Source organism: Aethalodelphis obliquidens, unplaced genomic scaffold, assembly GCF_003676395.1.
Source record: "Aethalodelphis obliquidens isolate GAN/ISIS:26980383/991018 unplaced genomic scaffold, ASM367639v1 scaffold1, whole genome shotgun sequence".
Lineage (NCBI taxonomy): Eukaryota > Metazoa > Chordata > Mammalia > Artiodactyla > Delphinidae > Aethalodelphis > Aethalodelphis obliquidens.
The window spans coordinates 104,518,637-104,531,833 of NW_020837945.1; the positions used below are offsets into that span (position 1 = coordinate 104,518,637).

The 13,197-nt window shown below is 41.2% G+C and overlaps 1 protein-coding gene and 1 pseudogene across 2 annotated transcripts in view; one reads left to right on the forward strand and one right to left on the reverse strand.

Annotated features, from left to right (window-relative positions):
- The window catches only part of SCHIP1 (schwannomin interacting protein 1), a 575,684-nt gene that overhangs the window by 171,571 nt on the left and 390,916 nt on the right, over window positions 1-13,197 (reverse strand). The gene's annotated exons all lie outside the window — the stretch shown is intronic.
- LOC113610960 (U6 snRNA-associated Sm-like protein LSm7 pseudogene) lies at window positions 3,406-3,703 on the forward strand (annotated as a pseudogene).

The window sequence follows — 13,197 nt, forward strand, 5'->3', positions numbered from 1 at the left end:
TTCCAACAGAATTGCCTAATACAAAAAATAGCTTCTCATTAAAAAATGTTCATTCATTCAAGAAATATTTATTAAGCTACTGCTAGGTGGCAGGGAACTTGCTTTTCCACTTTCCTGATTTAAAAAGGAGGTGTCTGGAAATCATAGGAATCAATATACTGACTGGCAACAAACAGGGCAGTCTTTATTCTAATGAAATAACATTCTAGTGAGATTTTAGTATGGGTATATTCATTCATTCAGTTATTCATTCAGCATGTTTTATGAGACCCAGGTCAACCTTTGGCACTAAGTATATAGGAAAGACATGTCACCTGTACCCACTGTATAGCAGACAGATAGGCAGATAAAACAATAATTACCTTACATTGTATTTAATGTTATTTGATGCAGACAAAGAAGACCTTGGGAGAGGGCGTCATGGAGGACTTCCCAGAGGAGGTGAAGCTAGGCTTTACTTGTAGGGATGAGTGGGAGCTTAAAAAGTGAGAAACATGGGATGGATACTTTAGAACATGAGAAAAACACAGGCAAGAGCCGCAAGAGTATGTTTGGAGAATGACAATTTGTTTGGATTTAGACCGAGTAAAATGGTTTTTGTCCAAATACAGGCCAACACACAAGAAAGAACTCAAGTTCTCTGAATTCCTGTGTTCTTTCTTTCTTAAGAATAAAACGCTCGGGCTTCCCTGGTGGCACAGTGGTTAAGTATCTGCCGGCCAATGCAGGGGACACAGGTTTGAGCCCTGGTCTGGGAAGATCCCACATGCCACGGAGCAGCAAAGCCCATGCGCCACAACTGCTTAGCCTGAGCTCCAGAGCCTGCGAGCCACAACTACTGAGCCCAGGTGCCACAACTACTAGAGCCCGTGCGCCTACAGCCCGTGCTCCACAACAAAGAGAAGCCACCGCAATGAGAAGCCTGCGCACCGCAATGAAGAGTAGCCCCTGCTCGCTGCAACTAGAGAAAGCCCACGTGCAGCAACGAAGACCCAACTCAGCCAAAAAAAAAAAAAAAAAGAGGGCTTCACTGGTGGCGCAGTGGTTGAGAGTCCGCCTGCCGATGCAGCGGACACGGGTTTATGCCCCGGTCCGGGAAGATCCCACATGCTGCGGAGCGGCTAGGCCAGTGAGCCATGGCCGCTGAGCCTGCGCATCCGGAGCCTGTGCTCCGCAACGGGAGAGGCCACAACAGTGAGAGGCCCGCATACCGCAAAAAAAAAAAAAGGAATAAAACCCTGACTGTGTAAGTGGATGCCATTCAAAAGCATGCTGGTATGAATGAAGTGCATTATATTGGGGGACACTGGTGCCTCAGAAATGCTAGGAACACAAAAGCAGAGATGTGCCAGGGGTTGGCTCCAGTAGCAAGATTGCTCGAGAATCCAATTTTTGTAAAATATTGTGAAAGGTCCTGCTGTGGGACCTCTAGTTCAGTCCTGCAGTTCTTCTGTGACATAATTTACCCATATCTCTATGGTAGGTCAGCTCCAAATCTTGGGTGAAATCCATCCCAAGCTAATGGCAAATGTAACTTTACTGCCAAGCTTTGACGTGATTTTTCCTCTGCCATGTGTTCTTAGGTTAATCAGGGGGAAATGATTAGGGAAAGAGAACATTTACAGAAGAAGATTTTGAAAACCAACTTCCTTCAATGCAAATGGTTAGTGGAATAAGGTTTTTAGTCATTCAAACTATAAGCACCCTGGAACTTTACTTGATACTGAAGCTCAAATTCTTAAATCATTTGATTCTTTATGAATGATCCTCCTTTCCCTCTCCAGTCCAGGCAGAAAGGTACTACACTGGCTTATAATCATTGGCTGAATTAAGATCAGAGGTATGAATTCAACTCAAGGTCCCAAACAAACGCCTCCTCCTTTACACCTCAGCACTCAGAGAATGGCAAACAGATGAAGAATAAATGCACGTAGTTTGTCAATTATACTGACAATTGTTTTTTTTTGTTTGTTTGTTTGTTTGTTTTTGCGTTACGCGGGCCTCTCACTGTTGTGGCCTCTCCCGTTGCGGAGCACAGGCTCCGGACGCGCAGGCTCAGCGGCCATGGCTCACGGGCGCAGCCGCTCCGCGGCACGTGGGAATCTTCCCAGACCGGGACACGAACCCGTGTCCCCTGCATCGGCAGGCGGACTCCCAACCACTGCGCCACCAGGGAAGCCCTATACTGACAATTGTTTAAGAAAGAATTGTCACTCTTATACTGATAAATGGAAATGCAAGAAAAATTGTATCATTGACTGGCTTTAACAAGCCTAATTGATAAGTCTACTTGTTTCAAGAGATCATCACAAACTCTTGTTATACTTTGGTTTAGAAAATAATCCTTTCATTGAACTGGAAAAAACATTTTTAAACTTTTAAAATGTATAAACCATGTATAATTAAATTCATGTGGTTGAACCTCGGAAAATTAAGGGCAGGAATGCAATTGCACTTTCAAACGCTGTACTCATTTTCTGAAAATTTTAATCAGAAACTAACATCAGTTTCTAAATTCACCTGCTAGGAGGAAGCTGGGCAACTTATTTTCAGAGTGCATTTTTTTTCTTTGTAGAATTCAGCTTAGCTTCTTGCTCTTAATGACTGGCTCTCTCAGATATAGAGAGCTCTGTCCCACACGTCTCAAATTAGGTTATGACTACATGGGCAATTACTTTACAGATGTTCTCTGCTTAACAGCAATTATGTTTTTCCTTACCCATGTACGACACTTATAGGTTATTTGCTGAAAAGATCTCAAAAACATTATAAACATGTATGTTGCCATTTTGAACAAAATCAGTTCAGGAACTACTCTTTTATAGAGTAATCTGGTCCAGTTCACTGTAGATAGTTTTATATATTTAGAACCTTTATCTTTTAGTCAGAGAAACCTCCAGATCATTCCTGGCTGCTGAGGGTCTCCTGCAGCATTACTAACGATGCTGGGGTTTGTATTTTTAAAAATAATTTAATTTAGAATCTTATCTTTAGATTACGAAGAAGTATCAAAGCACAGATTATAAGTGCTGTGCGAGTGATCACTGATACTCAGCAAACCACCTTGTTTGCGATTATTTGGTAAAGATCAAGGTCACAGGCTTCCTTCCTCCCGCAGCCAGACAGATAACCCAAGTATGTGAAGCAGGCTGGCCTGAGGGAGTATGTGTCCCTTCTAAAGGGAGCAGGGCTTCTTAATTCTGGTTAACAGCAGCAATACAGGAAAGTTAGTCCAAAGTGCCATTCTTTCACATTTGTTGACTCTTCCCGACAACCCCAAAACTCATATTTCTATTTGAAATTTCTGGATTAAAAACAAAAATGCCAGGTGGGTCAAATGTCTTCAGTTTACCTGTTTTCAACCTCTGATATAAACCTAGATAGGCAGCGACGCGGCTGGGCAAGATGGCGGACAAAGAGACGAAAAAGAAGGAGAGCATCTTGGACCTGTCGAAATACATTGACAAGACGATCTTAGTGAAGTTCTAAGGAGGCCGAGAAGCCAGTGGAATCCTGAGAGGGTCTGACCCGCTGCTCAGCCTCGTGCTGGACGGCACCATCGAGTACATGAGAGACCATGACGACCAGTACGAGCTCACAGAGGACACCCGGCAGCTGGGCCTGGTGGTGTGCAGGGGCACCTCTGTGGTATGGACGGTATGAAAGCCATCCCCAACCCTTCATCCAGCAGCAAGATGCCTAGCGGCCGGGGCCGCCCCTCCCCCAGGACTCAGGCCACCCGTAGGAACGGAACTTTCCTTTTTGTATAGCTTATGTTTTTGTAAAATGAATGTATTAATTCATTGCTTTGCTTGTTTACTAAACAGACTAGGATTCCCTTCACCATGGACCATGTCTTAACCACTTTTTGTTTCCCCAAAGCCTAGAACAGTGCCTGGCACATAGCAGAGCACAAATATTTGCTAATAAACTGAACTGATCTCTAGATAAATGAGGGCCAGAGAAGGGTATGTTTTTTTTTAGAGCTGGATAAAGCTATTAAATCTTGTGGACACTTTGGAAAGTTAAACGTTCACAACTATTACAAACTGTCCGTTCCAGGCAGAACATTCCTTTTAGCGATCTGCAGACTTCAAAGCTCATTTTTATGGATGTGTTCTGTCAGGAGAAGATTAGGTTTGGCTTTATGTACTTTCATGGAGAAAAGATGGACAGAGGGTCTTAATTTATGTAAGAAAGTAAAAGGAACAGGCATTAAGTGAAATCCCATTATTATTTAGATTATTATAGTTTCTTGGGTTATCAGAAATATTGTGACTGAATTAACAAATTACTTTGGTTTAGTCAGAATTTACTCACAAAGTGAGAACTGAGGAAAGCTTTCACTTTGCCTATGGAGCATGTGATAAAATGCAAAAGAAATCAGGGGATTTCTTCCGCTCCTCTAGTGCCTCTGAAAACTCGTGATGAACCAAGGGTTCAAGAACACTGACCAGTGGCACTACAATGACCCCCTGAGGATTTCAGTTTAGCTAGGAAATGATTTTTTATAATTCCCTTTTCATTGCTACAAGTAGGTAAGCCCTCTTAAGCTCATGCATTATTTCAAGTCAACACTGATTTATTTCCCAGTTACAACTTTTAGGAAATTTTTCAGGATTCTGCAATGCCCCGACCTTTAGCCTAAGGCACCACCAGATGTGAGTTTGGATTGGAGTGGGTACTGTTATTGTCATCAGCCACATTGTACAGATGAGTACACTGAAGCTTAGACATGAGAAGCCTGGACTTCAGTCTAGATCAGTCTTTATCCAAAGAACATGCCAGTAACCACTACACCCTTCTGCATTCTGAATCTTGCACTGCTGGAAGCCTTCCCATCTCGTTGTCACTTCTCCTGTGCTACCTTATGTAAATAGTTCACATAACAAAATAAAACAGGAGGCAAAAAAGATCAATCAGGATTAAGAGGGCTGCTATATAACCTTTAAAACACAAGAAAAATTACAAGAAAAATGAACAAATCCACAGTTGTAGTCAGGGATTTAAAAATATATGTTAAAGAATGACAGAGCATACTGAAAATATATAGACTCCTGCATATGAAAAATATGCTTTCTTTTCAAATATTTACCATGTATTAGGTTATATAGGAAAATGAAAGTTTAAGTACAGATTCTTATTGAATCAAGATTATACAAACCATTTTCTCTGATGACAGTGCAACTAAATATCAAATTATCTGTTAAAAATTCCCAGTTATTTGAAAATTAAAAATCAGACCTAACTAACTCATGGTTCAAAAAGGACACAGTGTTGATAGTGGGGGATTTTGTTATGTGTGTGTAGTCAGGGGATATGTGGAGACGCTGTACTCTCTTCTCAATTTTGCTGTGAACCTAAAAGTGCTCTAAGAAATAGAGTTTATTAATATTTTCGAAGGATATACACATGTATTCTTACAATGAAAATGACAAAAACTTTAGAGTTGAATGACAATGAAATTCTAACTAAAACAGAAAAGGGAAAAAATGCATAATTTCCTCTCTAGAGAGCCATGACCACTCTAGAAAGCCTGGTGTATATTCTAGGAGGGTATAGCAAGTGTTTACTCTGCCAAGCTTTGTGCTTCACATTATTATATTTAATTCTCAGAGCATCTCTATGAGATAGGAACTATAGCTTATTTTAAGATGAGGAAATAGAGTCTCAGAGAGGTTGATTTGCTCAAGGTCTAACAGTGGGAACTAGCCTTACATTAAAATCTAGGTTTTCTGATTACCATACCATGCATATGGTCCATACTGCCTGTACCCTGCTTTTTTTCCTCCCTCTTACTTTACTTTTCTGTCTCAATACTGCATCCTTTTCAGTGGAAGCATTGTATTTCCACCATTACAAACAACAGAGCAGTGGAAACCCACATACACACACGTACTCAATGGTCCAATTACTTCCTTGAAATGACTACAAGTTGTATTCTTACACCAATTACTTATTTCTAAATTAAGATCTAAGTATCTTTTATTCCATTTACCTCCCCTTATTTCATGCCATTAGTCTGTTGGAGAAACTGGGACATTTGTGGTTGGAGAAACTGGATTTTATAAAATATAAAACTTGGCTGACTACTTCCTTGTGGTATCATTTAACTTGTTTCTCTATCCCCTCCATTTGCTATAAACTGATAACTAATATAGAGGTTTGGTTAGATTCAGATTAATTTTTTTTAAAAAGCAAGAATACTTTATAAGAACCAATTGCATTTTTCTGATGAAAGCAATCCACTTACTTTTGATGTTCTAAATCACCTAAAGTCTTTCTAAACAGTGGGCGTGGTTGCCTCTGAGGGCTTCACGAAGTGAACCAAGATGGCCTGGCATTACAGAACACCAGTCCCAATGACGCCTGTTGTATTTCCTAGTCGTAAGTCTCAGGCACATGAGATCTCTGCCCAGTGCATCTTCTCCACCTCTCCTTTCCTTCTTTGACCAATTCAGAAAGCTTCTCTAATGTGCTTCTCTTGAGCACAAACTACTTGCCATCTGTTTCCTGGGGTCCATTTCCATTGTCTTATGGATACTTTCACTCTATTTCCTTATGCCACCACTAGTACTATTTAAAGGAGAATTTCCACATGATCCTGCTGTATCTGGCCTTAATGATGAACACTTGGAGGGAATTCTGCTAAGATTCTACAGGTCACCCATGTCAACTGTTCATTTTCCCATGTCTATTCTTGCCTCTCCTCTTGGACGTGACATTATCATGTAGCCTTACAACCACAGCGTGAACAATTCTCCAGCACAATTTTAGTTTTCCCTCCCTTGCTTACCTCTCAAGTCTGTATTTTGGGATAAGCACCCACGATGGCTCCGTTTAACTCTCTTCCCCAAGTGCTACCTGGTTTTACTGGGTTCACGCCAACCTTCAGAATGTGACCCAGCCAGAAATCCAGATCTAACGTAGTGGTTAAGAGCAGAGGCTCTGGACGCAGGCAGACCTGGGGTTGTAATTGAGCTGTACCACTTTCTAGCTGCCAAGTTATCAATACATACAAGCGTAAGTTTCATCTTCTATAAAAAGCAGATATTAATACTTACTATATGGGGTTGCTGTGAAGATTAAATGAGGTAGAGCAAATGCCTAGGCCAATGCCTGGCCCATGTAAACACCCAAAGAATGGAAGCACTATGGTTAGTGTTATCACATCCCCATGCTCATCCTATGTCTCTAGCCCTTTAGTTTCCACCAGCCATGGAGACATAGTCAGTATATCATAAAATGGTATTTAATAGAGAACAGATATAATAAAATGATGAAGCAAAGTCAAATTTAATAAAATCTACATAGTTTAAAATAATAAAATGTTCCTGAGGGTATAATAAAATTATAGAGCTAGTAGGGGGTCTTAGAAGCAACCAAATCCGATCCCTCACTTTATAGATGAGATCACTGAGGCCCAGACAGGTCGAACAACCTTCTCTGAGCTCCTCCACCTACTGAAAAGGTGCATTGCAATGTGCACCCATGTCTGCCTTTGGCAGGGATGTTTTCCCTCTACTGTGTATGCATTTGATAACGACTCACTTGAGATTTATCTTTTGGCCTTGTACTAATGACTGGGATTATGAAACAGAAATCGAAAATAAAAATCTCTCAGTTGTACTTCCTAGGCTTTCTGATGAAATGAAAGAATCAACAGAAAAAAAAGAGACATGCTTACAAAGTAGCGGGGACAGAGTCTTTCAGTAGTGGAGCCAACATCCGTTTCCCTTGCTGGTAGACAGCGTTTGGTTCCAGAGACTGTGCTCCTATATTTAAATGTTATGTTCAATGAAAGAACAAAAAGATTCAAAGAGTTCCCTTTGAAAATAATTAGAAAATTACCACTATAATACACAAGAGGAGTTTTGCTGTATCTTCACATTTAAGATCTGTGAGTGGAGCAAGTAGAAAATGGAAAGCAAGGCACCATGACAGGCCACTGCTGAAAGGAGGTCTGTGTGACGCCAAAGGTGAGGTTTAAAGGTTGCTCACTTTTGCTTCTCTTTAACTATCCCTTTAATCTGTCTCTTGCTAATCATTATGCATAGACAAATATGATTATCAAATTTTAATTGTACCATCACAGACACGTATAAATATTGATAATAAAATAGCATTTGCAATCTGCTTTGGTAATTTTGGGACTGTAACTGTGCTTTAATTTGTACAACTGAAATGCATTTGATTTGTCTTCAGAGTAGTTATTATTCTATGCAACATTTTCCCCTGGATTATCCATTCCAGTACTGTTGTTCTAAAAACTTGGTTGGTGCATATTAATACCATAATAATTTTAATCTTTCAATATTTTATATTCAGTTTTTTCAATTAAACTTGGTTGTATTTCACACTGTTCATTCAGTTATTCACTCACATTCATTCATTGACTCATTCATTCATTCAATAAAATGATCAAAGCACCTACTCGGTTTCAGGCACGATATTAGACCCTGGTGATACAGAGGTAAATAACGTATGGCTCTTGCCTCATTAGACCTACTGTCTAATGGCATCGTATTCATCCTCTTGGCCTTAATTAATCACAACATATATGCTAGTGACTTTCAGATGTCCATTTCCAGACTGGTCTTCAACTTCTTCTCTGAACTTTAGGTCCATGCATGTTCAAATGTCCACTGGACAACTTTATTTGTTAGTTTCCCTCAAAATCTCTGTGTCCCAAACTGAGCTTTTTTCTTTCTCTTAAAACTACCTCTCCATCCAAACATTCCCAATTATCGGAATGATACCTACGATCCTCTAAATCCAGAAATTTGGGATCATCCCTGATTCCCTCTCCCTCATGTCTTTCTTTCTAATAAGTCAATGAATCCTGTCATTTCTACCTCCCAAGCAGCTTTAAAATTTGTCCACATTTCTTCACCCCTACTGGTACTATCTAGGTTCGTCTACTATCATCTCTCATTTGGATTAGTAACAGTGTCCTAATTCGTGTCCCTGCATTTAACCTCTTCCTGATACCCCCAACCACTCCATTCTCACGGGCTGCCACAGCGATCATTCTAAAAGGCAAGTCTGATCATGTCACTCCCTTCTTACCTTATGCTGATCAATGGCCTTCCCATTATCTGGGGGATAAGAACCTAAATTCCTTAAAATGGCTTCCACAGCCCTCCACTCGCCCAAGCCTCTACCGCCTCTCCAACTTGGTGTCTTGCCAGACTGTCTCCGTTTGTAGTGAACTCCTTTCACTACAAATGCACGTGCTCTCTCATTTTTAGGTCTTCCATGGGCTGACTCTTTGCCTAGAACATGCCTCAGCCTCAGCTGAAGGACGGCTCCCTAGAGAAGCCTTTTCTGGCCTTCTGGCTGGTGTTAAGAGCCCCATAACCTGCAGAACCTTCCACTTTCCCTCCTATGACACTTACCCACTTTATTGTTATTTCTCAGGTGTCTTTCTTCCTTCCTAGACTATAAGAACTGGAGAGTAGAAAACTTGTCTAAGTTGCCCACTATCGTATGACATATGGTAAATAAATATTGGTTGAATAAATGAATGAGGCTGACAAAATGAATGTTGTCTATGATTGATGCTCTAATAGAGGTATTCATAGAATGCTTAGGAGCTCAAATGAAGGACATCTAAATTGGAGTTACGGTTCAAGGAACACATACACTGCTCTTAGCACAGTGCACAACACACAGTAAATGGACTCTGAAGGATCAGTAAGATCAATGAGAGTTAATTTGACTATTCAAGGTGAAGGGTGGTAAAGTATGCCACCCCAAAATGTGCCCTTTTGGCAGAGTTATTTTGAGCTGATTATTTTAAGAAACAGCAGACAGAGGAAAAGCTTTGAAAACAGAGTAGAAGTTACCCTTTTGGAAGGGAAATTTATATGTATAAAGGAAATCTCCATTTATTAGAGCCTCTCTCTCTTTCTTTCCCTTTCCCTACCAGCGAGAGAAAGATGACTAAATCACCAGAAACTCTCATGAATGGAGATTTAAAAGAATGTAAATCTACATAACAAACCCTCCTGCTCATGGCCATCTCCCCATAACTGGCCTCCTCCACACCATTTTTTATTTTTTTTAGCTTAAGATGGTATTTAAGCCTGGATCCTAAAGCCACCTCTTTGAGAGTTACTTATTTTTCCCTGGGCATCTCTCCTGTATACATGTTAATAAACTTGTTTGCTTTTATTAATCTGCCTTTTGTTACAGCTGGGAAGTTAGAAGGACAGAGGGAAAATTAATTTTTCCTCCCCTACGATGAGAAGAAGGGCATTCCAGGAGGAGGCGGTACATGTGATATAGCGCAGGTGTGAATCAGCAGAAGTTACAGAAGCCACACGCTGTTCTATACGGTTGGAATAAAGAGTGCATGGGTGGATGGTAGGTTGCTGGGAAAGGAAGCTACTAATGGAAGCAAGATCTGATCATGAACCATGTGTCATAAACCAAGCAGTTTGAATGTTATTCTGAAAGCTGTGGGGATTCAGGCCAAGAAGTGACATATATTTTGGAAAAAATTCCATGGTTGCTTTTGGAGGCATGAATTTGATGGATGGAGGTGGGGGCACCAGTATGGTGTGTGGTGGTGGGTGGTGGTAGATTGGACTAATCAGTGAGGGGGTAGGGCAATAATTCAGGCCAGAGGTGATAAGAACCTAAATAAGGCAGCGACAGTGAAGATAAACCCATAGGGCTTGGTGACGGAGGGGATAAGGAAGGGTTAGTGAGCAGGGAGGGCCTTCGATCATTCCTAGGATTCTGGTTTGGGTGAATTTATAGATGGTGTCTTTTCTCTGTAAGTTCAGGCTGGTTCGGGGGGGAAGATAAAAATGGTAATGGCTTGTATGGGACATGGAGACATTTACCGAAAAAGCAGTGAGATGAACAGTGGCTAGATCCTCACACCAATACCAGAGCACTTATTTAACCAGAATGTAGCCAAGGAGGCTCAACTCTTGAGTCCCAAACTAACTCCTTGAACCCTATCAGGCCCTGAACTATTGAGACAAAAGCCACATGGTGCCTTGGATCTCCCTGTCCTATGAAGACTTCGAAATCCTCAGTGAGAGAGGAATGAAGGAAGAAGAAAAGGAAACTAGATGAGGGCTGGAGAAGCTGGGTGTGAGAAGCTGGGAGGGAGGGTTGAGATGAAAGTGGGGATCAAGTTGTGATTTATTTGGTAAGAGGAAAGGACACGGAGAATAAGGAAGAGTGGGGACTCTGGAGGATGGATCAGTAGCAGGGCAGGGGGACTTCTCTGGTGGCACAGTGGTTAAGGATCCACCTGCCAATGCAAGGGACACGGGTTCGAGCCCTGACCTGGGAAGATCCCACATGCTGCAGAGCAACTAAGCCTGTGTGCCACAACTACTGAGCCTGCGAGCCACAACTATTGAGCCCACATGCCACAACTATTGAAGACCATGGTCCGCAACAAGAGAAGCCACTGCAGTGAGAAGCCTGCGCACTGCAACGAAGAGTAGCCCCCCACCTGCCGCATCTAGAGAAAACCTGCACACAGCAGTGAAGACCCAACACGGCCAAAAAAAAAAAAAAAAATAGTAGGGCAGTACCTGGGGAGGTAAATGAAAGCCTGGAATGGAAGAGAAAAACATGGCAGTGGCTATGCTAGAGTCATACTAAGGGTTTGGTAGCTGAGAACGACCTAAGAGTGAGGACATTTAACACTGTTCACTTTGCTGTGGGTCCTTTTCAGACCCCCGTTCAAGGCACTTAAGACAGGGTCAACATAGGGCCTAGAGTGCCCAGTGCAGCCCCTTGCATATGGTAGGCACTCTACAAATATTTGTCGGATGTATTCATAAATGAACACCAAAGGTGCAAACAGTGGTTTCCGTTAGGAGGAATTCTTGCCACAAAAACTGTGGAGCAAGAAGCTCTAGAATTTTGGGGGATGGAGCTTGTCTTTCACGGTGGGGACAAGTCTTCTAAATAACTTGGTGGCCTGTTAATTGCACTACACAGCAAGCATTCAAGCACTGGGGCCTGCTGTGATAGATACAGTTAGCCCAATCAACCAATCTATCAAGAATCTCAAAGCAATTGAGCAGCTCAGTTGGATGGAACTGAAGTGCTGTTGTGTTAACCCCAGATACCTGGTTTCAAGGAAAATTGAGCTGAAATATCCCCTTATTCTATCAATCTCATTCCTGGAATTAGCAGTGGGCTCAAGAGAAGACTCCTTGCTTGAATCAGTGACAGGTCTCTTAGTTGTAAACTTAGCAGATTTGGGTTATTTGAACATGTGATCATTTAACTTTTTAAAAAATATGCCAGAGGTCATAATTCTCATTATAAAAGTGTTTTACTACAATGCCTGGGAATTGAAAGGCCTGCAAAAGGCTCTGTTGATTCCAAGCTTAAAGGTTAAGTATATCATGACATGATGGAAAGGAAAACCCGGGTCTTACAGAAGAGACCTTATCTATACACAGGTGTGCGTGTGTGCCTGTATTCACCTACTTGTACTCACCATGGGCCTGAATTTACTACCACAGGCTGAATAAAGCACAAAGTGAGGAGTCAAGTGAGACAGAGCTATAGTTGCTGTGGAAACCATAGCACTGACCTTCATGATACATGTACCCTGAACTCTAACGCTCTGTAAATGACTTAATAATGGATAGATTCACTTTTCAAAAACAATCTCAAAAACTTATTAAACCGAAATCTTAAGAATGGGAAGGTTCTATAGTTGTGTTTTTGTAAATTTCAGCTCTAGGTGAATCCTTTTTTCATAGCTAAATCTCTGATAATTGGAGGATTTTGTTGTTGTTTGCTTTAAATACAGATGTACAGAATAGAGGCTGATCCCATAGGACTGATATGGGCTCTATCAGTAGTTACAATCAGAGATACGCTAAAAAAACTTATGGATATTCCAGTGTATTCTTAATGTGTTTTCCAGTTGGTCTTCGGGAACATTTCAATTCTAGCTGAAAGAGGCACTGTACTCTAAAACATTAATGGTCAGCATACCAAAAGTGGCAGCTCATTTACGTATGTTGGGACCCAATTAATCCTTTCTGATAACTTTATCTACTTGGTTTATATCCAAGACTGCTGGCAGGAAAATCATCTCTGTATTTCTTTCCAAATATAAAGTTGGCAGATTTCACCTGCTTCCCTTTATATATATTTTTATCCTCAAAGGAAAGAAAGATCTTAGAATTTTTGTGAAAAACTGTT